A 27,635-nucleotide genomic window follows, 5' to 3' on the forward strand; every position below is an offset into this window, starting at 1 on the left:
ATGCTACATGGATGGCTGAGCTGTGCTGTTTATTATATGGAGGACTATGTGATGCATTATACTATATGGAGGACTATGGGCTGTGCCTAATGCTACATGGATGACTGAGCTGTGCTGTATATTATATGGAGGACTATGGGCTGTGCATCATGCTACATGGATGACTGAGCTGTGCTGTACATTATATGGAGGACTATGTGATGCATTATACTATATGGAGGACTATGTGATGCATTATACTATATGGAGGACTATGGGCTGTGCATTATACTACATGGATGACTGAGCTGTGCTGTGTATTATATGGAGGACTATGTGATGCATTATACTACATGGAGGACTATGGGCTGTGCATCATGCTACATGGATGACTGAGCTGTGCTGTATATTATATGGAGGACTATGGGCTGTGCATCATGCTACATGGATGACTGAGCTGTGCTGTACATTATATGGAGGACTATGTGATGCATTATACTATATGGAGGACTATGGGCTGTGCATCATGCTACATGGATGACTGAGCTGTGCTGTATATTATATGGAGGACTATGTGATGCATTATACTATATGGAGGACTATGGGCTGTGCATCATGCTACATGGATGACTGAGCTGTGCTGTACATTATATGGAGGACTATGTGATGCATTATACTTTATGGAGGACTATGGGCTGTGCATCATGCTACATGGATGGCTGAGCTGTGCTGTATATTATATGGAGGACTATGTGATGCATTATACTACATGGATGACTGAGCTGTGCTGTGTATTATATGGAGGACTATGTGATGCATTATACTATATGGAGGACTATGTGCTGTGCATCATGCTACATGGATGACTGAGCAGTGCTGTATATTATATGGAGGACTATGTGATGCATTATACTATATGGAGGACTATGGGCTGTGCATCATGGTACATGGATGACTGAGCTGTGCTGTATATTATATGGAGGACTATGTGATGCATTATACTACATGGATGACTGAGCTGTGCATCATGCTACATGGATGACTGAGCTGTGCTGTATATTATATGGAGGACTATGTGATGCATTATACTACATGGATGACTGAGCTGTGCTGTGTATTATATGGAGGACTATGTGATGCATTATACTATATGGAGGACTATGTGCTGTGCATCATGCTACATGGATGACTGAGCAGTGCTGTATATTATATGGAGGACTATGTGATGCATTATACTATATGGAGGACTATGGGCTGTGCATCATGGTACATGGATGACTGAGCTGTGCTGTATATTATATGGAGGACTATGTGATGCATTATACTACATGGATGACTGAGCTGTGCATCATGCTACATGGATGACTGAGCTGTGCTGTATATTATATGGAGGACTATGTGATGCATTATACTACATGGATGACTGAGCTGTGCATCATGCTACATGGATGACTGAGCTGTGCTGTATATTATATGGAGGACTATGTGATGCATTATACTACATGGATGACTGAGCTGTGCTGTGTATTATATGGAGGACTATGTGATGCATTATACTATATGGAGGACTATGTGCTGTGCATCATGCTACATGGATGACTGAGCAGTGCTGTATATTATATGGAGGACTATGTGATGCATTATACTATATGGAGGACTATGGGCTGTGCATCATGCTACATGGATGACTGAGCTGTGCTGTATATTATATGGAGGACTATGTGATGCATTATACTACATGGATGACTGAGCTGTGCATCATGCTACATGGATGACTGAGCTGTGCTGTATATTATATGGAGGACTATGTGATGCATTATATTATATGGAGGACTATGGGCTGTGCATCATGCTACATGGATGACTGAGCTGTGCTGTATATTATATGGAGGACTATGTGATGCATTATATTATATGGAGGACTATGTGCTGTGCATTATGCTACATGAATGACTGAGCTGTGCTGTGTATTATATGGAGGACTATGTGATGCATTATACTATATGGAGGACTATGGGCTGTGCATCATGCTACATGGATGACTGAGCTGTGCTGTATATTATATGGAGGACTATGTGATGCATTATACTATATGGAGGACTATGGGCTGTGCATTATACTACATGGATGACTGAGCTGTGCTGTATATTATATGGAGGACTATGTGATGCATTATACTATATGGAGGACTATGGGCTGTGCATTATGCTACATGAATGACTGAGCTGAGCTGTATATTATATGGAGGACTATGGAGGGGTGCATTATAATTCTATGTAGACCCATGATTTCTATGTACGCCCCTGATGAGCATAATGGTTTATTTTATTGTGTACGTTAAAGAACAGGCCTTACAAATGAATTACTATTTTTATAATTACTGCACTATTACAATTACAAATAAACCAGTTTATAATTTTTTAATTAGTTTTATTTTTGTATTACTAAAATCTCTGTACCTAAACCTGTTGATCCAGAAGAAGGCAAAAACCCCAGGACACATTCAGCCAATTTACATCACGGGGAAAAATTCCTTCTTGACCCCTAGAAAGGCGATCAGTCCTAGAACCCTGGATCAGAAGTACACTATAGGTGTTCTAGTGTCGGCCATCACTATCAAATTTGAATTTACTCCTTAAAGAAGTGCAGTGCTGAGACATCTTCCTGGCGTTAAATTTCCCTATTAAATAAAGCATTTTTCTATGCACATTCACATTGTAAGGCGTCATAATTAACCTTTTGTCTCCATGCAGAGAGTTGGGGCAGCCACGGCCTCGATGTGAATGCAGCATCATGGCATCTGATTCTCCGGCTGCTCCTGGGAGTGTGAGAAACACATGCCCTGATGTCACACTCACATCGTGGCCACGGCTAACTCCGCTCTCTGCACGGAGGCAGAGGACGGGGGAATGAGGCCGTCCCGCCATGTGACTGTATTTAGAAAAATGCTCTATTTCATTTGGTAGATGTAACGCTGGGAAGTTGTCCCAGTGCTGCACTTCTCCTTTAACTTAAAAAATATCTACTTTATTAAACAACCTCCATCACCCCAAACCCCCACAAGTCAATGTGTTTGTCATTCTTAAACACTTTTGACAGGTCATAAGGTATGTCAAAAGTTACTGATCACAGAAGGTCTCATAAGTGAGACCCGATATGATCAAAAGCTTTTGACATGTCCTGACATATCCAACAAAATCCATAGAAGTGTCCATTCAACAGAATAAGTGTCCTGTTAAAAGTGTACTGTCCGTTGTCCTGGTGTAAGTCTAACACTTTTTCCATTTTTCAAAAATATCCTTTACCCTGGGCAAGTTACTTTTCCAAAGTTTCTGTGCAATACACCTGTTCACCTCCTCTTCATCTGGCTGACCATCCTTAAGAAGTCGGAATATATAGTCCACTCGCATTCTGTTCTGTCTCCTCCTCCACCTATCATATAGATGTGGTCCATTCAGTGGGAACTTGAACTGGCATTCTTTTAACGTTGGTGGTTCGGTCTCAATAGTTAGGGGATATAAGGAAATAAATCTTTGAAAATCCTCGTCTTTGGTCTCTATGGCGGAAGGTCCAGGCTTATTTTCTTTTTCTTCATTAAACTTTTCTTCTTTTTCAATTGCAGCTCTGTAAAAGACATATATTTTAGTTTTAAAGAAAACACAGGAAAATGCAATACTTGTGAGAATGATGAAACAAAAATATTCTATTTTTCAAGTCCTCACAGTGAGGTGGAAGGCTTCTCTTGCAGTCTGTCGAGAATTTGTGTTGTCATCATGGATGCCTTCACCATATTTTCCATGGTCTTCTCCCTGTAGACACGTTCTGCTGTGGGATTTGAATGTGCCAGGTATTTTGCAAAAATGTCTTTGTCATTAGTGTCCTTGCAATTGGAAGCAATGAAGGTCTCTGCGTTCCTCCTGATCTCTTGGCTCGTCACAGTCTTTATTCCAAATCTGTGCAATAGAAGAAATAAATGTTAAAATACATGTTTGTAATGTTGATATATAGAATCTAAGTGTCACTGTACAGAAATACTTACTTTTTATGAAATCTTGCGATATCATTAGAAACATTGTGGATTTTTCCCCCCGATGAAGAAATGAAGAAATTCTTGATGTCCATTGATTTTTCCAGGAATGCAGGCCGGACTTTTTCAATATAAATTTGAAACCACTAAAAAATAAACTGAAAATGTTAGCTCAATCATAGAGAAGATAGATAGACAGATAGGAGATAGAAAGACAGATATTTACCCTTTCTTCTTCTTTATTCAAAATCAATCCTGCAATCTGGTTCGCCGCTGTCTTGTGTTCATGTACGGCTACTCCTACATGACTTTCACGATAAGGAGCTCTCTTCTTCCACTCCTCAACCTACAAGATAAGAAAGTGTGAAATCTACATTAATAAAGCTTTAACTAATTGATTTATAAAAAAAAAAGGGAAATGTACTACAGGTGACTTACAGTCATATTTTGCACCACATCAGGTCGTTGTAATTTATTCAAGATTATATAGCATTCAAGATAGTTGAGAATAACTAACTTGTCACTATCTAGAAGCCTTTCATCCTGGTCCGCCTTGTTTATGGCCTTTTCAAAATCTGTCTTTGCAACTATCAGGATCGATTGCATCTCGTCTGGTCTTTTCATCTCATCCAATAAGTGGTTTTCTCTGGAAATAAAAAATTCAAATTACTTTGAATAAAGTAACAAGGCACATTATCTTCCTAGTAACAAGGTACATTTTCTTCCTATTAATTCTTTTACACTTACTTCTTCAAGATATTCTCCCTGGAGATTCCTTTGCTTAGCCTCTTCTGAAATCCTCCTAGCTGGCTGAGGTACATTCCCGCTGCTCCATATGTCTCCTGGTCTTTATGATGAAGGGATGTTGCATTCATTAGGTAATATATGAACGCTTGACATTTTTCATATAATTAAAGACAGTCTGGTGAGTGTTTCCGATTTCCAATAGTTTGTCAAAATAGTCATTGGTCTTCTCGATGTCATATATAAACTTCAGTGAAGGCTTCTCCTTGTCCATGAAGTACAGCGACGTTCTCTACCTCCTGCTTGTATCTCACGACTTACAAGGTTTTTGATAAATATCTTGCAAAGCCAGCAATTGGTTCCAAATCCAGAGAGTGCCTCGTGTACATCCCAGCCTCGGCCATTTTAAGTCGTAGTGGATTGCTCCAGACAACATTGGGCTCAGTTGTTGCTGCTTCAGTTTCCATCGGTGATTCTTCTTCTTCTCCTTCATCTTCCTCATGTGGCCCGGCCGTGTCTTCTTTGGTTTCGCTCCTTCTTTTGGCTGTGGCATCTTCACAATCTCCCTTTGAGGTTGCATCTTCTTGTTCTTCGGTTGTCATCTCAGCTGTTAGGAGTCCCTCTATCCTCATGTTGGGAACCTTCTCGCAATGGCCATTCTTCTGGGGCATTCTTGTATGACATGGCTGATTAATGATTTTAAAACCACGTCCATTAAGAAATGCAATTACTTTTTCCAGGCACCCACCGTCACACACCAGCTCCTCCACCTCATTATACTCAATGGCCAGGCCCTTTGCTGCCACAGCAACCAGATCTGTCTTTGCTTGTGCGAGGGTAGCCTTGATCTCATCCTCGCTGCTGTTTTTTTTGCATTTTCTTCTTAGGTGGGTGCCAGGTTCTCATCTATCTTGTAACAGATCGGGCAGGTCATCGGGGTTCTGTTGTGCACTTTGGATTCCATACTTGAACCTGAAAATTAGAACAAAAGAAAAGAGATACAAAATGAAAAGGTTAAGATGGATTTTAAAAAAGCTGTATGTAAACAAATCAAAAACGAGCTAAAAGTAAAAAGCAGGTTGGACAAAGCAGTCCCGTAGACAGAGCAAAGCAGTCCATGGAGATCAGTCCTGTAGAGAGAGCAGAGCTACACTGGATCGCCAAGAGCAGTCTGAGCAATTAGACTCTGATCTGGCCTTTTACACAGAAAACTGAGACCCCTTGACCAATATGATCAGTCTCTGTAATGATGGCCATTGAGAACAATAGAAAAACATTCCCATTGTCTAGGTGTGAACACTAGCTCTTAGGGGGCATGGCTGACACCTAAAGAGAAAACTGTGGCTGCAAAAACTGCTCCTGAACATTGCCATCAATAATGTTAAATATGCTAAAAGTAAAGAAAAAAATGATGATGGATAATAAATAGTCACCGGAATAGAGCAGCACAACCATTAAACAGAGAAATGGTGCCAGCAGGCAGGGGTTAAAATCAGGACTCCTAACAGAAGACACAAGGGATAACCTTAAGTACTCCATGGTAAAGTAACATCAATGTAGCATTTTTATTCCATCATTGGAGAGGATCCATGTTGTGGCATCACACCGACTCACACTGTTATGTTCCAGCATGAGATTGCTGTGTGAGATGCTGAAATGTCAGAACATCTATTCTCTTCTAAGATGGAATAAGACACAACTTTACCTTGGCACGCTGTAGGTTATTCTTTATAAGATCGAAAGATAGACGGAGAAGAATAGAAATGGATTATAACGGTAAAGGAGAAATATAATGGAAATGTATCTTTTTCATCCGAGTGACGTGGTAGGACGACTGGTACACGTTTGGGCAGAGTGTAGGCAATGTAGGGAGACGATGGGAACACATTTGGGCAGTGTCCCTCCTTCTGTCTGTTGGATCTTCATGCCTTTAAAAGACAAAAAAAAATGAAGATTGAAATTACAACCTCATGAGGATAAACAGTTTGAGGGTTTTGCTTTTTTATTTTCCAATAACTAATGTCACACAGTGAGTACTATCTGTGCCTTGAGGGGCTCCTGTCCTGCCCCATCCACTATTTCTGGAACCTCATTATCCTGAGCAGGGGAGAGGGAGATTTTGGATAATTAGATGGGTATCTGAATAAAATGACCATTAGTATACAATCAGGTGAAGCCTGCAGAAACTAGCTATAGACAGGTTTATAATTTTGATGTATTCACCTTGTAGTCCAGATCTCATCCGGTTCACTAATCTTCCTCTTGGTCAGTCTAGTCCACTAGGAGTCTTCGGTCCTCTTCCCTGCGGTCTCCCTCCTGGGCAGTGCAGGCTTTGGCATCCCTAAGGAAGAGTTAATAAACCTTATATTTTACTGTATTTAGAAGCAAAGTAGTATTAAAACATACACTGCCATACTAAGTCCACATTCCTAGATGTTTGAGTTCTCAAAATGCTAATGTTTTTAAGAGGTCACTGATTTGCCCGGATGATTGTTGAGTCATGGTGACACTAAAATGTCAAGGCTAGGTTCATAATTGATTAAAAAGTTAGCATGTTACAAATACCTAGCTATGTATGGAAGTACCAGGGCTGTGAAAAGTGTATTTTTTTTGGAACTGACAAACATGGTGGTGGAGGTTTAATGTGAAAAGGATCAAAGTTTAATGTTATAGTAGTGATGAAGAGCTAAATGGCTTTTCATAGCTGGGACACGGCTAACAAAAATAAAATAACAATGTGATATTACAGAGTGTCCACAGGTTTGGGCAGTGTCCTCATCAAGGTGACGTAGGTAGACGATGGGAACACGTTTTGGTAGTGTGTCCCTCCTTCTGTCTCTTGGATCTTCATGCCTTTAAAAGACAAAAAAAATGAAGACTGAAATTACAACCTTATGAGATCAGACTGTTTGAGAGTTTTTTTATTGTATTTTCCAATTACTAATGTCAGACAGTGAGCACTAATTACCTTGAGGGGCTCCTGTCCTGCCCCATCCTCTTTCTCTGGGACCTCGTTGTCCTGAGCTGGGGAGAGGGTGATCTTGCTCTGAAAAAAGATAATTAGATGGGTATATGAATAAAATGACCATTAGCATACAATCAGGTGATGCCTGCACAAACTAGCTATAGACAGGGTTATCATTTTGACGTATTCACCTTGTAGTCCAGATCTCATCCGGTTCACTAGTTTGCTCCTCTTCGCTACCATCTTCCTCTTGGTCAGTCTCGTCCACTTGGAGTCTTCGGTCCTCTTCCCTGCGGTCTTCCTCCTGGGTAGTGCAGGCTTCGGCATCCCTAACGAAAAGTTAGTAAAACCTTATATTTTACTTTTTTTGTAACTGCCAAACATAGTGGTGGAGGTTTAATGTTCAAAGAATCAAAGTTTAATGTTATAGTAGATATGAAGACCTAAATAGCTTTTCATAGCTGGGACACAGCTAAAGAAAAATAACAATGTGATATTACAGAGCGTATATGAATTTACTACCCACAATCTATCACCTTGAAGTGCTGGCTTGAGGCTCATCACTGGCTTCTTTCCCTGCCTGTGCCACCAGCTTGTATGCATGGCATATGTCCGTCAGGGTCTTCTCTCTATACGTCCTTTCTGCCGTCATATTGGTGTGCGCAAGATATTTTGCAAAGAGACATTTCTCGGAGTCTGAATAGTTTGGGAGAGTCCATGTCTCACATACCCTCCTCACAAGTTGACTTGAGATAACCGGAAGTTTGTACCTGGAAAGGAATACAGAAAAAATAAAATACATTGCACTGCATTTATTATTGAAGAATGATAACAGGGGTGTTGCGGTCCCCCATTCACATGAATGGGGTCTGTGTTCAGGCTGGGGTACTCTTCTGATACCCGAGCTTGAAGTTTTAATAAACTGTTCGGCGTTTGGCTGAACCTGCCATACACAAACAGTCAGGGGTTCGCCCATCACTACTTCTGAGCGCCATTCATTGCATATTTTGGGTGCTGCCCATCTGATTGGTGCTCAACTGATCAGTGATTAATAGGGGATCTATCATATTAGCCCAGAACAGTTTTTACCACTGCCATCCTACCTAGAAAGGAATACAGAAAAAAAATACATAGCACTACATTAACTATTGAAGAATGATAATGTGCTTTTTATTTCTTCCTCACAAGCTTTGGTCTGACTCTTTCATAGTAGACTCTGAACCACTAGAAATAAAACAAAAGGAAATAATAGTTATAGTAAAATAGAAATGTGTCATCATGTATTAAATCAGATTAATAAGGAGAATAAGTAAATCTCACCATTTCTTCTTCCTTAGTCAGCACGAATGTGGCCACTTGCTGTGTAGCGGTCTTGTGTAACTTTACACCGATAACAACGAGGTCTTCCCCATCATACGTGTGGCTAATCCTCTCCTTCCACTCAGACACCTAAGGATGAAGAGACCAAAGGTTAGACATAAAGAAGAGTAAACTAAAAATGAGTATGAGTAGTGAATAAAGAGAAGAGAGGCACTTACAGTCATGTTCTGTACGACCCCAGGTCTCTGCAGATGCCTCAGGACCTCCAGGGCCTGTAGATAGTAAATCACTTCCAGCTGGCTGCTTTGACGCAGACATCCATCTTTGGCAGCTTGAAGACACTTTAAAAACGATTGCTTTGCCACATCCAGGATCTTCCGGCACTCCTGAGGTGTAATTTGTACCTACACATAAAATTAATAATAGAATATTACAGTATATACAAGCCACACAGTACAAATATATAAAAAATATCTACTTCAATACTAAGTGTATGAGGGTTATGAGATCTCCTAAGAAGAAAAAAGTGTAACAAAAAAATGTAATAAGGTAATGAAGGGGACCAAAAACAAGGGGTGCGACTCACTATTCAAACAATGAATTACAAAAGGAGAGGAAAGGCTGCATAGTATAATAGAGAGCACACAACACAATGAAGGGAAATCAGAGATTATTATGTTACAAATAGAAACAAAGCAAAGCATTAAAATCAATTCAAAACATTCATGATCAATATGGTGTAATGGGAGAGAGCAAAACATGGGAGGAAATAATATACACGGAAGGACGGCCCAAATACAGTAGATTCAGGGAATTAACTGCCAAGGTAAGTGGTATATGGGAAATACCCCAAACTGCTGAGTGTTCAGGGGGATACAATAAAGTGTCAATGCCCCAGAAACAATCAAGCAATTATGCAGAGTGTATGCATCAAATAAGGGGAGTTATAATTAACCACTTGAACTCTTTAACATAATCACATGGTATAAGATACACATACACTAAATAAACACCACCAAGAGTCAAGCTGCACAAACCACAGGGCCACCTATGGTAGCATTAACACATATATGGCTCAGTGGTTAGCACTATATACGGTGGCTCAGTGGTTAGCACTGCAGCCTTGCAGCGCTGGGGACCTGGGTTTAAATCCCACCAAGGACAACTTCTGCAAGGAGTTTGTATGTTCTCCCCGTGTTTGCTTGGGTTTCCTCCAGTTTCCTCCCACACTCCACAGACTGATAGGGAATTTAGATTGTGAGCCTCAATGGGGACAGTGATGATGATGTCTGTAAAGTGCTGTGGAATTAATGGCGCTATATAAGGGAGTAATATAAATATATCATGAGCAGACACTAATATGCATTATACCTAATACAGACCTCCAAATAAGTGTCAGATTGCTAATTGACAATTGGTAATTGCATTGCCCGGCTGCAGGTGTCAATATTGTATTTCTTGGTAATTACCAAGCAGTGTTTTAAGGTTGAGGGAAATTATATGGAGGAGAAGATATATACATTTAGATTTTACATTATCCATAATTTCCTATTACTTCAATATAAATATTATCTCATAACCCACCTTTTGCTGACAACTTCTCTTGATATTCCCTTTGACAACCTCTTTTGTATGTCCTCGGTCACGGTCATAAAAAACTCACATGACCTAAACAGTGCGCGTTTTTTTTCAAAGAGGTTGGAGGCTCTCACATTGTAAGTCATGAACCTACGCACGTGTTTTAGGTAGTTGAAAATGGTCTGATTTGCCAGATTCAGCTTTGTAAAGAAGGAGTTGACTTTTTCTACATCTTTTACAAAGTCCAGATTGGCAACCTTGGGGTTCATGTAAAAGAGGAACCTGGCGACATCCTCAACTTCCTGTCTGAAGTGTCTCACCCCCAAGGTGTGCAGTAAATAGTTGGCGAAGCCCACCAGCAGTGGGTCCTGCAGAGAGTGGCGTTTGTAGAGTCCAGCTGCCAGCATCTTCTTTCTTGTATCTGCTGTCCATTTTGTCTGCAAGGCTCTGTAATTGGTGAGAAATAAAGAAACAGCTCAGGCATTAGACATTTTTTAACCAATTCTCCCTTTACTACTTTTTGTCACAGAACATAACATATAGCGAACTAGCAAACCTGTATGATCGACCATCAGCCACAGTCAGGCTTGCAATATAAAGACATAAGCAAAATGATGTCAGCTTGTAGATTAATTACATAGTGTTTCATGTATAAACATAAGAGTCAAATAAAATGGGTGGATCAGCTCACCAGTTAGTAGACAAGGTGCACAAGGTCCAAGAGGAGTAGGTGCGGTGGACGGACAGAGATCTTGGGCCTACACCCAGGCTTAACAAGCAATATCAATATAGGAGGAAGGCCAGCAATGGTCAGATGGAAAGAGGAGATGAAAAATAAAAAATATCCAACATTTCTCCTCCTTCCATCTGACCATTGCTGGACTTCCTCCCATTTTGATTTTGCTTGATAAACAAAGAGGCATATGGCCTCCTTAAGGCCAGAGGTTTCATAGGTAACAGTTGAAGGAGAATGGGGGAGAAGGAGGATGGGGGAGGGAAAGCCAGGGTATACAAGGACATACAGAAGGGTGCACATTTTATGTCAGAAAAAGAGTTTAGCAGTGCTAAGAGGATATAGGCCATGTATACATACTGACCTCTGTGTGGTTTGATCGAAACCCGCTTCCTCCACATTTTCTTCGTTGTGACTAGAGATGAGCGTTGTTCTACTCGAGCTGTTCGCCAATCTCAAATTCGAGCTGTTTTGGGCGGTGTTCGAGCCGTTCGGCAAACACGAACAATTTGAGAAAAATTCGGCTGTTCGAGGTTATGTTCGATAACTGTTCGTGCACCAAAATCATAACTGGATTTTTTCTCAGTAATGATGAAAATTAATGTTAATACGCAGTTTGAGTGTACAGCGGGGTGGGGGGAGGGGCAGGGGATGGATCTCTGCAGGAACAATGAAGATCTCCATTTTTTTTTCTCTTTCCCGCATTTGCAGTGGGGAGGTGCAATCTGTCAGCCTATCAGCAGCGCACACACGGAGCGAAGTGCTTTTTTTCACACAAGCAAGGGCATGTGTCATTGGCAGTGTATGTCACATGTCCTTGCCCTATAAGACCAAGCCATTTTCCCCGTCGCCACCATTTTCTCACTGCTGCAGCTGCGTGTTAGACGGCACCGCTGTTGCTGTGTGCGCTATACCTTGTTAATTTCAAGCCAATTTTCGCACAAATATACAGATAGCTTGGGAGTAGGGAATAGTTGTGATTGCAGTCCTTTTAAGGACTAGGTTACAGCATTTCCTACGACTTTTATCAGGGAGGTCTGTGCTCTTAAATAGATCGGTTGTGGGAGAAAAGACTAATTGTAATTGCAGTCCTTTTCAGGACTAGGTTACATCAGTTCCTATCAGTTTTTGCCAGGCAGGTCTGTGCCAGTGCTGTGCAAGTTTTTTTCACAGCATTTGGCTGAATCTAGCAAAGCTAATCCTTTTTGGCCTATTGCAGAGTGTGTTCGTCAGTGGAGTAGCCTATCTGTGTTGCAAGATATACCACCTGTGTATAGAATACCAATTTTTTTACTGCACCTAGTGAAGTAAAATCTTTTGGGCATAGCGTCATTCTATTAGTCCATCTATACTGACCTCCATCAGGTTGCAAATTAAAACTAATTTTTATCTGCATCTACAGTACCTCTGAAAAAATATTTGGGCTTCTAGCTGTGTGTGGGACTTGTTGTATTAGTCCATCTATACTGACCTCCATCAGGTTGCAAACTGAATATATTTTTTTCTGCATCTACCTCTGAAAAAATATTTGGCCTTCTAGTAGTGTGTCGGACTTTCTCTATTAGTCCATCTATACTGACCTCCATCAGGTTGCAAATTAAAACTAATTTTTATCTGCATCTACAGTACCTCTGAAAAAATATTTGGGCTTCTAGCTGTGTGTGGGACTTGTTGTATTAGTCCATCTATACTGACCTCCATCAGGTTGCAAACTGAATATATTTTTTTCTGCATCTACCTCTGAAAAAATATTTGGCCTTCTAGTAGTGTGTCGGACTTTCTCTATTAGTCCATCTATACTGACCTCCATCAGGTTGCAAATTAAAAATAATTTTTATCTGCATCTACAGTACCTCTGAAAAAATATTTGGGCTTCTAGCTGTGTGCGGGACTTGTTGTATTAGTCCATCTATACTGACCTCCATCAGGTTGCAAACTGAATATATTTTTTCCTGCATCTACCTCTGAAAAAATATTTGGGCTTCTAGCTGTGTGTCGGACTTTCTCTATTAGTCCATCTATACTGACCTCCATCAGGTTGCAAATTCAAAATAATTTTTTTCTGCATCTAACCCAGCCAATAGTTTTGGCCTAATACCACAGTTTGGCCACTCAGCTCTGCTCGGTTACCATCCATTGTTTTTTTGTGCAAACAACTCCAGAGTTGTGAATTAGTTAACCACCAAAATGAGTGGAAAAAGGCCTGCTGCTGGTGGAAAGGGGAATAGGCGTGTTGGGAAGGGGAAAAAAGGTTGTGTCCGTGGGGTAGGTGTTAAAGCAACAGTAACATCTGCAGAAGAAAGACCATCTTCCAGCCAAACTAAAATGTCTACTTCTTTTAGCGGACAATGTGATAAGATCCCTTTCTTACGGCCACGCCAATCGCTACAAATTCCAGATGAGGCACAAAAACAGCAGGTGCTTCAACGGATATCAAGTGCTCCTTTAAGTGGGCTCTCCTCCACATCAACTTCAACATCACAAATACTCCAGTCCTCAAAGGTGTCACCCAAATCGCACTTGCTTCCTCACAGCTCCCAAATCTCCAGCTGCCCATCTGAGTATGAGGTAGAACAGATGGTTGAGTCTGCAGAGCTGTTTACTCATACTATAGCCTGGGAATCAGAGGTCGACTCCAGCGCTTCTGTGAATCCAGACGAGGAAATGATCTGCACTGATGCCCAGAATCTTTATGAGTCGGATCCAGGACCAGACGCAGAAGGTTCTGACTATAATGTAGACCCTCATTCCCAAACTGTAACTCCTGTTGGTGGAGACAATGAGGAAGACGATGATAAGACTCAAATACCTGATTGGAGCGACAACTTTAGTTTTTTGTCAGGGCAGGAACAGGTTGGCTCTGAGGACGACGGGTGTGATAACGCACAGGGTGATGATGATGAGGTCGGAGATCCCACTTACTGTCAACCCACAGTCAGCCAAGAGATGAGGTCAGCAGAGGAGGTGGAGGAAGATGCTAGTGACGACGAGGTCAGGTTGCGCCTTCCTGGACAGAGACGTAGTACTGGAAGCACGTCAACAACTGCATCCTCAAACACAACTCTGCCTCTCACCACAAGTCGTGGTGGCTCTTCAGGTCGCATGGGTGCTAAGCCTTGCATAGCCTGGGCATTTTTTCAGATCGATAAAGATGACCCAACTCGTGTTATCTGTAACATTTGTCAGCAAAAGCTAAGTAGAGGCCAAAAAATACATAGTTTGAGTACTTCATGCATGAACCGGCACATGGACATGAAGCATAAGTTGCAGTGGGAAGCTCAGTGTGCTACAATGCGGCCTAGCCGGCCGGGCCAACCACCGTCTGCCATATCTTGTGCATCCGCGGCCTCTTCATCCTCTGTGACTGGGGGGACAGCAGTCACACATGTTTTGGGGCGCAGACCTGCCACCTCTTTACCCGCAACAGCCAGCGTGATTGGCAGGTCATCATTTTCTTTGGAGGTGGTAACACCAGCTGGTGTTGAGCGCTGTCCGACATCGATAGCACCACCTTTGGATGAAGGCAACCTAACATGTCCGCCTGCATCTTCCTCACAGACCGGCAGTTTGCCGGGGACACCCTTATCAACCCCGTCTAAGCACAATAGCCAGCCCTCGGTCCCTCAGATGTGGACAAGTAAAAGACCATTTCCTCCTAGCCATGAGAAAGCTAAGAGGTTGAATTTCACCATCTGCAAGCTCTTGGCTACAGAAATGCTGCCTTTCCGCCTGGTGGACACAGAGGATTTTCGAGACCTTATGTCCGTCACAGTGCCCCAGTACCAGATGCCCAGTCGGCACTACTTCTCAAAGAAAGGTGTGCCTGCGCTCCACCAGCATGTCGCACACAACATCACTGCTTCTTTGAGAAACTCTGTGTGTGACAGGGTGCATTTCACCACAGACACTTGGACGAGTAGGCATGGACAGGGGCGTTACATGTCGCTGACTGGGCACTGGGTAACTATGGTGACAGCAGGACAAGGGGCTGCTGTCCAAGTCTTGCCGTCCCCACGAGTTGTGCGTCAATCCTCTTTATGTCAAAGTTCCTCCACTGCTTCTGCCTCCTCAACCTCCTCTCGGTCTTCCACCTGCACCCAAAGCCTGTCTGGTCATGCCACAAGCTTTCTAAATGCGCAGAAGGGATCCTGCACACCTCCTTACTATGCTGGCAGTAGGGCTCAACGTCATCAGGCGGTTTTTACATTGAAATGTCTGGGAAATGTGAGTCACACAGCTTAGGAGATGTGGTCAGCTCTGGAGAACCAATTTCATGAATGGTTGTCTCCACTGGACCTGAAACCAGGGAAGGCCGTGTGCGACAATGCTGCAAACCTGGGTGCGGCCCTTCGCCGGGGCAATGTCACACACGTGCCTTGTATGGCTCACGTGTTGAACCTGGTTGTCCAGCAATTTTTAGCCCACTATCCCAGACTAGATGGCCTTCTGCAGAGGGCACGGTCGCTGTGTGCTCACTTCCGCCGTTCGCATCCCGCAGCTCAGCGACTTACATCTCTACAGAAGTCGTTGGGCCTGCCACTTCACCGGCTAAAATGCGATGTGCCTACCCGGTGGAATTCAACTCTGCACATGTTGCAGCGACTGTGGCAGCACCGACAAGCCCTGGTGCAATACGTTCTGACGTATAGCCTGGGCCAACGAGATCCAGAGGTGGAGCAAATCACGCTGGAGGAGTGGTCTCAGATCAGGGACCTATGCACCCTTCTGCACAGTTTTGAAATGGCGACGAAGATGTTTAGTGCTGACGATGCCATTATCAGCATGACTATTCCGGTGATTTACATGCTGGAGCACATGTTAAACAGAATTCGGAGTCAGGTGGTGGCACAAGAGGAGGTGGAGGAAGTAGAGGAGGAGGAGTTGTATGCGGAAGGGCTAACATCTGCAAGGTCCAGAAGGTCGGCAGCACCAAGGCGGCAGGCATGTGAGGGTGGGGGAGATGGTTTTACCAGGGCGCATGGTAGCAGCCAAACTAGTGAGGAAGGTGCAGGAGCCCAGGAAGAAGTGGAGGACGAACTGATGGAAGACTCATCAGATGAGGGAGACCTTGATCACATTTCTGTTGTGCGAGGTTGGGGGGAGAGGACAGAGGAAGGAAGCATGATTGTTACCTCGCCACCAACACAACAGGGACTTGGTGCTCCTGGATGCGCAACACACATGAGTGCCTTCTTGCTGCACTACCTGCAACATGACCCTCGAATTGTGAGAATTAGAAATAATCCTGACTACTGGGTTGCCACACTGTTAGATCCCCGGTACAAAAGTAAATTTGCAGAAATTATTCCTGCCATAGAAAGGGATGCACGCATGCAGGAGTATCAGCAGAGACTGTTGCAGAATCTTACATGTGCTTTTCCACAAAATACCAGTGGTGCACGTAGTGAATCTCACAGTTCCAACTTGCCAACCGTCGGACCGTCAAGTGTTCAGCACTCAAACCGTAACAGAACCACAGTATCTGCTGGTAACATCAATTTTGCGGAATCATTTCACCACTTTTTTAGCCCATCCTTTGCAAGGCCACAGGAGACAAGAAGTCTGACACATAGTCAACGCCTAGAGACGATGGTACAGGAGTATCTCCAAGTAAACATTGAAGCCACGACTGTGTCACTGGACCCTTGCTCTTTTTGGGCTTCCAATCTGGATAAATGGCCGGAGCTAGCCACTTACGCCTTGGAGATCTTGTCATGCCCCGCAGCCAGCGTTCTGTCTGAACGTGTGTTCAGCGCTGCTGGTGGTGTGCTGACAGATAAGCGCACGCGGCTCTCCACTGATAATGTAGACAGACTCACGTTCATAAAGATGAACAAATCATGGATCCGAAACGACTTTTCTACCCCTGTGTCATCCTGGGGAGAGTAAAAGCTTGATGATTGGTTAAAATCACCCTACCAAACGTTTTAAGCTTTCAAATTACTAATCATGTTTATCTGTATCTTGACTGGAAAATAATTTGGGCTTTGTAGCAGTGTGCAGCACGGATCCTATTAGGCCATCTATAATAAGCTCCACCAGATTTAAAATTAAAAATAATTTTTAGCTGCATCTAGCCCGGAAAATAATTTTGGGGCTCCGAGATGCGCAAGACACATAAGTGCCTTCTTGCTGCACTACCTGCAGCATGACCCTCATATTGTCAGAATTCGAAGTAATCATGACTACTGGGTTGCCACACTCTTAGATCCCCCAAACTTTTCGATCAACCTTTTCATTTTAATAAAGACCAAAAAAATGGTCATTTTTGAAATTATAAGCATTAGCAGGTTGTTAGAAACTGAAATCAAACAGTTTTCAACTCAAAACTTTATTCTAGGTGATGTTACATTTTCACATAGGACCCCTTGTTCGAAAGGAGCTTCTGAACTCTCTCGTCCATTGAATTTGTCAGGTTTTGGATGGTTTCTGCTTCAATTGTTTTGCATGAGGGCAGAATACCCTCCCAGAGCTGTTGCTTAGATGTGAACTGCCTCCCGCCATCATAGACACTCCTTTTAATGATGCTCCAAAGGTTCGGAATGGGGTAGAGGTCAGGGGAGCATGGGGGTCACACCATAAGTTTGTCCCCTTTTATGCCCATATCAGCCAGAGATGCAGATGTTTTATGTGCAGCATGAGATGGTGCATTATCATGCAGAAAAATGATCTTGCTGTGAAATACATGGTTCTTCTTCTTGAACCATGGCAGGAAGTGCTGTTTGAGAAAATCCACATACATTATGGAGTTCATCTTTAGCGCCTTCAGGGATCCTAAAGGGGCCGACAATCTCTCTCCCCATGATTCCAGCCCAAAACATTACTCCACCTCCTCCTTGTTGGCGCTGTAGCCGTGTTTGCGTGGGGTGTCCATCAACCAGCCATCCTCCACTCCATCCATCTGGACCATCGAGCGCTGCATGGCACTCATCCGTGAACAAAACAGTTTTGAAATCAGTCTTCATGTAATGTTTGGCCCACTGGAGCCGTTTCTGCTTGTGTGAAGTGGATAGAGGAGGTCGACAGGATGGCGTATGCACAGCTGCAAACCTCTGAAGGACCCTGCATCTTGTTGTTCGGGGGACGTTGGAGGCACAAGCAGCTTCAAAAACTTGTCTGCTGCTATGACAAGGCTTTTTTGCCGCTGCTCTTTCAACCTGACGTAATTGCCTGTAGGAAAGAGTCCTCAATTTGCCCTTATCAGCACGCACACGTGTGTACTGTGAATCAGCTACATACTTCTTGATTGCCAAGACACTTCATCCTGATCATCGCACAATGTTGATTGTAGTCATACCTTGACCTAAACACTCCACAATTTGTTGCTTCTCAGCAGCCGACACATCCTTTTTCTTTCCCATTTTGGCAGAAAATGTAGGCTGCTTAATAATGTGAGAGAGCCTTCTTAAGTAGTCTTGCCTTTCATTGGACACACCTGCCAAACTAATTAGCACAGGTGTCTGCAATTGCTTACAGTGATATAAAGAGCCCTGACACACATCACCATCAATGAGTTTAACTGACAAACAAACAAATTCTTCCCTTATCACTCCTAAACACTTTTTGCATAATAATTTGGAACGCGGTGTACATGTGCTTTTCCACAAAACACCAGCGGTTCACGTAGTGAATCTTACAGCTCTAACTTGCCAACCGTGGTCTGTATGGAATTGTTCAATAAAGGGCCCAAAATTAAGATAACATAGATGGGAGAGGTCTCTATGAATAGGAATTCCTAAGTATTTGATACCCTGTGAGGGCCAGGCAAAGGGAAAGTTGGACTGGATGGAATCCTATATGGATTTGGGGAGGGAGACATCGAGGGCCTCAGACTTCGCTGCATTGATTTTAAAATTTTACCATGTAACAAAGTGATCTATTTCAGCCATAACAGCAGGGATGGATATATGTGATTGAGTGATATATACTAGGACATCATCAGCAAATAGAGAGCACTTGTACTCGGTGCCTCCCACCTCAATCCACCTAATATTGGGGTTATGGCGAATTGATGAGAGCAGGTGCTCCGTCACTAGGATGTATAAGAGAGGGGACAGAGGACATCCCTGCCTTGTCCCATTGGTGATTGTGAAAGGTGATGAAAATGTTCTGACGCACCCCCTGGGCCTTGGGACACCCGGAGCCGGACCCTTTTTGGTGGATGCTGGTGGTTGTAGTCTTCGTGGCGGCGACCCGGTTCCGTGGCTCAGGGCGGTCAAACCAGTGGCGGAACTATTTATGTGGTTTTGATGTTTAAATGTCCGACTACGCCACCCGTGGATTGCGGTCAGAGTGAACCGCCGCTACAGGGCAGACCGCTGAGGCTGGTGTTGTGGGTGCAGCAGAGCGTAGCATAACTCCCCACGGGAGGAGTATAGCCTCAGGGCAGTGTATGCGGAGGATGGGGGTGATGGTGCAGGGCAGCAGCAGTAACGACACGGAGTCAGTGATGCAGTCCAGGGCCTTTACTCACAGTTCTTATTATCCAGACCACGTCTGCAGGTAACGGCTGCCCACGTCGTACTGTGCTCACCAGGTGAGGGGCTCAGACAACTCCCAGATAACTTTGGAGCACTTCACAGGACCCCCTTTGTGTGTCCTTTGTCTGGCCTTTCTTACCAACACTTCTGTCCGGCTGCCTCGGGCCTCCTCTTGGTAAACTTGGCGCCAGTTTCCCTGACCCTATGTGGTGCCTTCCTAGCGGGTGTAGCGAGGGGCTGCGCCACATAAAATGTCAGAGCCTCCGGTTTCTAGCTGAGAGTCATTTCCTGCCTCCACTAGTTCGGGGACCGGTCTCCCCCTTTGGCCTGACCCCTCCACGCAGGTGGATTCGGGCGTGCGGTGGCGACTCGCCCGTCCGCACCCCTGGGATCCCTTCATTCCTCGTTCCTGGAGCCTTCTCCGCTCCTCTTCCTTCCTTCTCCCTCTTCCAGGCCTGGGCCTCTGTTACTAGGCCCGCCTCCGGAGCAGAGCTCATGCAGAGCCCCTGCTCCCTGCCACTTCTGCTCAGACTTCTCTGCACTGAACTAAGATGGTGCCCACCTTTTATACTCCCTTCTCAATGCACCCAGGAACTGCTTCCTCCCTGCTCCTGCACTACAGGGTTCCCCTTCCTCAGTGTTCCCTCCCCCCACTCCAGCCAGGGACAGAGACTGTCGTGCCCATCTCAGGGGCATATTGGTCGCCCTGCCCCACGGCAATGTGGTGTAATGCATGCAGGTGTCGGGTCCTGATCCACACTCCATCCTTACCTGAGAGTGAGATATCACACCTCTGGGTGAGGTGCAATACGTCTGTAGCAACCGAGCCCTCAGGGTGCTACAGTTCCATTTATCTTCAGCCTAGGTGACGTATTGCGATACAGGGCCGTGATTTTGGCTATAAAAGGGTCCCCTAGACCCCTACCCCAAGCTTTTTAAGAGAATCATATATGGCGTGCCAGGAGACTCTATGGAATGCTTTCTCAGCATCCAACGAGAGTATCTAATTACAAATTTTTAACTGCATCTAGCCCAGGAAATACTTTGTGCCTAGTAGCAGTGTCTGCTAGTCAGCGGATTATCCCGGCTGTTAAGCAAGCTACACCACCTGTAGTTTAGACACTTAATTTTTTCAAAGGAAATGCTTCGGGACCATGGGATACTCAGTGAAGAGCATCAGGAGGCACCCCAAGGCATAGGGGCTGGGACTGGCAGTAGGATGCCTTGCAGTGGACAGCCGAGCTCGATCCTTATAAAAGCTTTTTAACTGCAGCAGCTTTAGTGGACGCTACTGGAGCTGGAATTACGCGGCTGCTGGCATGAGACTTGCCCTCCAATAGATCCTTGTAAATGGATTTAAAGTGTATTCATTCAAATTAGAGAGACAATTTAAATTAAAAAGCTTAGAGCTGCCTCCACCACAGGGGGGCTCTCTCGACCCACCAGCGGACAGGCACCAGTATTGGGAGAGGGGGGCTGGCCGTCAGGGTTCACCGCGGCTCTGGCACAAACCCGGCGACACGGAGGTGGCACGGGCAGGAGCGGACTGGCCGTGTCGGCTTCTCACTTTTTGGATTTTAGAAGGGCATGACATGCCTATATCTGTGTCTCCCCCTCCTTTTACTCCTCCACCTCTTTTATTTTCGCATGACTATATGTACTTGTCACTTTTCCATGTGTTAGTTGTGTCTTCTGAGCAGTTTGTCAGCTTTTGGACACCTTTGAAGGTGTTTTCTATGTGTTTCTATGTGTTTTTGTTTGCCTGCCATTGGTTTTAACGGTGTTCGAAGGTGTTCGACGAACAGTTCGACGAACAGTTCGGCGAACACACGGGTGTTCGACGAACCGAACCGAACTCGAACACTACGGGGGTGGCTCAACACTAGTTGTGACCTTCCTCAGGTGACAGTGTAAGTTCAACATCTCTGTGACCTTCTTCTCTACTGTCTTCTTCTTCCAGTCTTCTTTCTTCTTCTTCATCATCAGCATGCCAGTATTCTGTAGGCTCTTCAGGCTCCAATAGGGTGGGTACATTTTCTGCATCATCTTCTCGCTCTTCATGTGCCGGTGTAACCTCCATTTCTTCTTCTGTCTCCTCTAGGACCAGTACACCTGCAACGTTCTCTTCTAGCGCCTCAGTTTCAGCAGTTTGCTCAGATGAAGCACCAGGTGTAGGTGGTGTAGAGGTAGACGGTTTGTTGAATATTAAAAACCCTCTTTCTTCCAAGAAGGGGACCACATTCTCCAGGGATCCAAGAGACAGGATCTCTTCATAATCGATAGCTGTTCCCTTGGATGCAATGTTGACCAGAGTCTTTTTGGCCGATTCCAGAGTAGCTTCTCTCTCATCTTTACTGCTCAGTCTCATACATGTCTGCTTTAAATGGGTAGAGAGGATTTTCTGTGGCCTGAAGCATAATGGGCAAGTCTTCGGAGTTCGGTTGTGACTGTTAAAAAGGCAGAGAAAATAGTTACTAGATGCTCCATTTCTGATGGTCCAAAGCTTATCCATAAGAAAAGCAACTCATGGAAGTATGAAAGTACACAATTACACCAAAATCACTATGTACACTCTAATGAAAATGTATCAAAAGCAATTGTTTAGCTGAAGCTTATTTTATGACCAAAAATGATAATTTAAAATGATAAATTTGATCATATTTATTCAATTATTTAAAGGATATATCCAGGCCTGTATCTTCCGCTAGGCACCAGGGGTCCTGTACCTAGGGTGGGGGGTGGAGCCATATTTGGGATTTAAAGAAAATATATATCTCTCTATCTATCTATATCTCTAGGTCCGGTGCCTAGGGTGGTGGGTCGTGGGGGCGGAGCTAGGCTCAGGATTAAAAAAAATAAATATAGATATATTTTTTAAATTTCCCCTCCCTTCCCCAGACTCCATAACAAAACCGGAGTCTTCGCCGGCATGTGGGGGTGGGCGGTTATCCCTGTACTTATTCTTATTAGTGTCTTTAAGACGCTATTTCAGATGAAAGTCGGTGTGCGCCGGTAGTTTCGGGGTTCGTGGAGATCAGCTCCCTGAGCCCTCGGGCTGTGGCGTGCGCACGCTGCTGATGTCACTGCGGCACCATGAGACCTCATCACGCTGCTGACATCAGTGCAGAGTGTAGAGTGAGAACCTGGGGAGAGGGGAGAAGCAATATGGAGAACCTGGGGAGGGGAGGGTGATGCTGCAGGGGGCGTGCCCACTTAAAGTGCCTAAGACAGCATGAATACCAAATACGGCCCTGGATATAGCCTCCATGAGAAGGAATATTTGAACTTACACTTTAGCAGAATTCATGCTTGAAACTGAAAAAAAGCGAAAAAAGCAATATTAGGAAAATGGCAAAAGTGACATCCAAGATAAGTAATCACTGGCTTTTCAGCTCGTCTGGCACAATGGTTTCAAGTGTCCCAATTTGTATTTGCTTCATAGGTAGGCAGGGTAGGGGTGGTAAAGTTTGTGACTGTACATTCTCCTCACCCCCTTCATTTGGCGTTAACAGCCCAGCAGGGGTGAGGAGAAAGCAAGTCTGAGGGTTCTTTGTAAATGAAAAGTTTGCAAGTATAATATATATATATATATAATCTCCTCCAGACTTCCTGTATACAAACCCTGGACCAGACCCCCTGTATACAGACCCCAGGAGCGTACCCCTGTATACAGAGGTACAGTATATATATATATATATATATATATACACAATTACTCCAAAATCACTATGTACACTCTAATGTTAATTTATCAAAATCATTTGTTTAGCTGAAGGCTATTTTATGACCAATAATTCTTAACATTTGATAATATTTATTCCATTACATAAAAGATATATATACTCCGTGGTAATGAATATTTGAACTTACTTTAGCAGACTTCGTGCTTGAAACTGAAGTTTGGTATCCAAAAGTGTAAGAAAACCAATATATCTTCTGGAAGCAGTGTCCAAAAGGGCAATATCAATCTCTGAAAAAAAAGCAATATTAGGAAAATAGCAAAAGTGATATTCAAGGTAAGCAAGCAATAGCTTTTCAGCTAGTCTGGCACAATGGTTTCAAGTATGGCAGTTTGTATTTGTTTCACAAGTAGGCGGAGTAAGGCTTGTGATTGGACATTTTGAAAAAGAATGGCTCTCCCCACCCTGTCCATTAGGCCTTATCAGCTCAGCAGGGGGCGAGGATGCAAGACTGAAGGCCCCGTCACACTTAGCCACGCTACAGCGATCCCGACAACGATACGACCTGTCAGGGATCGTTGCTGCGTCGCTATGTGGTCGCTATGTGAGCTGTCAAACAGGCAGGGTCACCAGCGATCAGGGGAGCAGCGACATCGTGGAAAGAATCTTTCCACGATGTCCTGCTCCTGGTTACCAGCCTGCTGAAGCAGGAGCAGGCTGGTAACCATGATAAACATCGGGTTACTAGGGGCACACGCGCACCTAGTAACCCGCTGTTTATCATGATTACCACTCTGCTACGGTGAGCGGGAGGTTACCGCTCACCGTAGCAGAGTGGTAACCATGATAAACAGCAGATTACTAAGTGCACGTGTACCCCTAGTAACGCGCTGTTTATCATGGTTACCAGCCTGATCGCTGGTCCCACACAGCGATGGTCCAGGACATTTCGCAGCGATCAGCGACCTCACAGCAGGGGCCTGATCGCTGCAAAGTGTCACACATAGCGACATCGCTGGTGAGGTCGCTATTGCGTCACCAAAACCGTGACTCAGCAGCGATCTCGCTCGCGATCTCGCTATGTGAGACAGGGGCTTGAGGGTTTTTTGTTAATAAAGTGTTTCCAAGCATATACACTATATATATATATATATATATATATATATATATATATATATATATATGTACAGTATAGGCCAAAAGTTTGGACACACCTTCTCATTTAAAGATTTTTCTGTATTTTCATGACTTTGAAAATTGTACATTCACACTGAAGGCATCAAAACTATGAATTACCACATGTGGAATTATATACTTACCAAAATAGTGTGAAACAACTGAAAATATGTCTTATATTCTAGGTTCTTCAAAGTAGCCACCTTTTGCTTTGATGCCAAGAGTGTGCAAAGCAGTCATCAAAGCAAAAGGTGGCTACTGTGAAGAACCTAGAATATAAGACATATTTTCAGTTGTTTCACACTTTTTTGGTAAGTATATAATTCCACATGTGGTAATTCATAGTTTTGATGCCTTCAGTGTGAATGTACAATTTTCAAAGTCATGAAAATACAGAAAAATCTTTAAACGAGAAGGTGTGTCCAAACTTTTGGTCTGTACTGTATAGAACCGACCCCCCTGTATACAGATAGATAGATATAAATCACAATGTACACTCTAATGTAAATTTATCAAAATCAATTGTTTAGCTGAAGCTTATGTTATGACCAAAAATGGTTAACATTTGATAATATTTATTCTATTATTTAACGGATATATCCAGGCCTGTATTTTCCGCTAGTGCCGAAGTTCTTTTTGCAGTTTAGATTACTTTTTTCTTCAGAGCACCCGAATAGACCAGTGAGCGACCCCTCTCTTTTCTATTAATCATTTTTGGGATCCCGCTCCTGGGACATTGCAGCAGGTACGTGTTCACACTATTAGAAGTTTGATAGCCTTTTTTCTGACCATGCGTCCCTCCCACTAATTCCTTCTATTCATTCACAGGTGGTTTTAACTTTCTCTACCAGCCCATACAATGTAGGTTTAAAGCCCAAGCAGAGACATATTGTCCATAGAGGCTTACAGCCGAAGAGTGGCATATCCAGTGGTAGCTTAGCGTAGTTACCCATCATATGAAGGTTACCTTGTCATGGTTGATGGGCACACATGAATTGGCCAAATTATGCACAAAAAACCTTCATTTTGTAAAGTGACATCAGTCTAGATGCAATATTTCTTATGTATTCATGTATGGAGTGCCGAAGTTCTTTTTGAAATTTGTATTTTCCGCTAGTCACATATTGAAGCCAAGAGGATTATCTATAAACATCTCTGTCCGTTTGCAGTCTGCTCCCTTAGCTGCTGAGATCTGCCCCCCAAAGTCAGAGGAGCATTTTCAGATGCAGATCTTTAGTGTGAGACTTTGATAGAATGTGCCAAATACGGCACTCACTATCACAGACTCACACTTAGCATTAACCAGGTATGGGTGCCTTGCTTCTTGGGGTGCTGCCCCTCAGGGAAATGACATGCATACACATGTGAGGAGCTGCTTGAAAGGGGAGAGCGAGTGCTACAATGTGTTTGTCGCCGATTGTTGATTGGACCTTCAGAACCGGAGCAAACGGTACCAAATTTAGACATGTCTGGTACTGGAACCACTCTTGATATTAACAAGTGCCACCATTCATTCTGTAGGTCTACTTGAGCTCTGTACACACTGCAAGTTTGGGCCATTGACGCGCCCCCTGGGCCATAATCTTTAGGGGGAATATCCGGAGCCGGATCAGATGGGAGTTGTAGTCTTCCGAGTGGCTGTGACCCGGTCCGTGCCCAGGGTGTCAAACTCAGTTGTATGTGGCAGTCCTACTGATGTTAATAAGTTCTTAATGTCGACTACGCCACCCGTTGTATTGCGGTCACTATGGCCGCCGCTGCAGCAGGGTCCGCTGAGGCTGATGGTGTAGGTGCAGCTTTTGATGGTATAACCCCCAACGGGTGGGGTATAGCCTCAGGGGGTCAGGTGCAGAGAATGGGGGTTGTGGTGGTGCAGCGTAGATGTTAAAGGAAGACAGAGTCGGGTTATGCAGTTAAGGGTATTTACTCACTGCTGATGTTCCGGTCACTCCAGCTTCAAGTGACCTCCCGAGCCGTGCTGCATCCACCAGGTCCTGGATCCAGCCAACCCCCAAGCGAGTCCGGAGCGTGACCCTGAGCTCTCCTTCTGTCCTTTCTCTGGCCGTCCCCACTAGTGATCCACCCAGGTCCAGCTCCCTCGGGCCTTCTGTTGGGAGACCCTTGGCCTTGGGTTCCCTGACCCTCCACGTGGTATGCCTTCGGGGTGGATGTGGTGGGTGGCCGTGGCAGACGCTGCCCACGGCCTCCGGTCTCTGGCTGGGGTGTGTTTTTGCCCCCACCAGCTTGGGTTCCGGTACCCTGATGCCGACTCTTCACCCGTGGATTGGATTTGGGGTCTCAGAGTCCTCTCTTCTGTTTCCCCCTCTGGGTCTCTCTTACTTTCTCCTCTCTCTCTCTCTGGGGCTGCTCTGCTCCTCTTCTGCTCTCTTCCTCTCCTCTGCAAAGACTGACTGACCCTGTTCTCTGATGGTGCCCACCTTATATACACCCTCTATGTGTGAGCTCAGGTGACCAGCACCCAATGAGCTCCTATCTTTACCCAGGCTGCTCCCCCTATCTGCCCCTACACTACTTGGGATGTACCACCCCCCTCCCACTCCAGCCAGGAACAGACTCGGTTGTACCTGCACATTTCTAAGTGGGAGTACCGTCGGTCTGCTCCTCGGAAATGGGATGTGTGTAGTGCATGCAGCCTACCGAGCTCAGTTCCACACTCCATCCTTACCCGGGAGTGGAATATCACACCTCTGGGTTGAGGTGCAATACCCCTGTAGCAGCCGGATCCTCAGGGTGCTACACCATCATGGACCTTCACAAGCCGATATATCAGCACTGGAAAGTGGGTAACCTCATTTAGTAGACATGGACCGCCTGGTCAGAGGGGGATCACGGCTCTCGGGGTGCTGCTCCTCGGTACAAGATGCCTCTCACTCAAGAGATGAATCCCTGGAAAGCTGACGGTCCAGTCTACAGAACGTATATCTTGGATTGT

General features: G+C 44.4%; 1 long non-coding RNA gene across 1 annotated transcript; it reads right to left on the reverse strand.

The window, feature by feature from the left end:
- Nucleotides 1-8,718: 8,718 nt before the first annotated feature.
- On the reverse strand, nt 8,719-11,037 carry LOC141227833 (uncharacterized). The gene is made up of 4 exons (XR_012294814.1): nt 10,620-11,037; nt 9,254-9,439; nt 9,036-9,164; nt 8,719-8,939 (listed from the first exon to the last, which is right to left on the reverse strand). It is a non-coding gene; the product is annotated as an uncharacterized lncRNA (long non-coding RNA).
- Between the last annotated feature and the right edge of the window lie 16,598 nt (nt 11,038-27,635).

Source organism: Phyllobates terribilis, unplaced genomic scaffold (assembly GCF_046119375.1).
Source record: "Phyllobates terribilis strain yellow unplaced genomic scaffold, ASM4611937v1 Scaffold_417__1_contigs__length_1623298, whole genome shotgun sequence".
NCBI classification, from domain to species: domain Eukaryota; kingdom Metazoa; phylum Chordata; class Amphibia; order Anura; family Dendrobatidae; genus Phyllobates; species Phyllobates terribilis.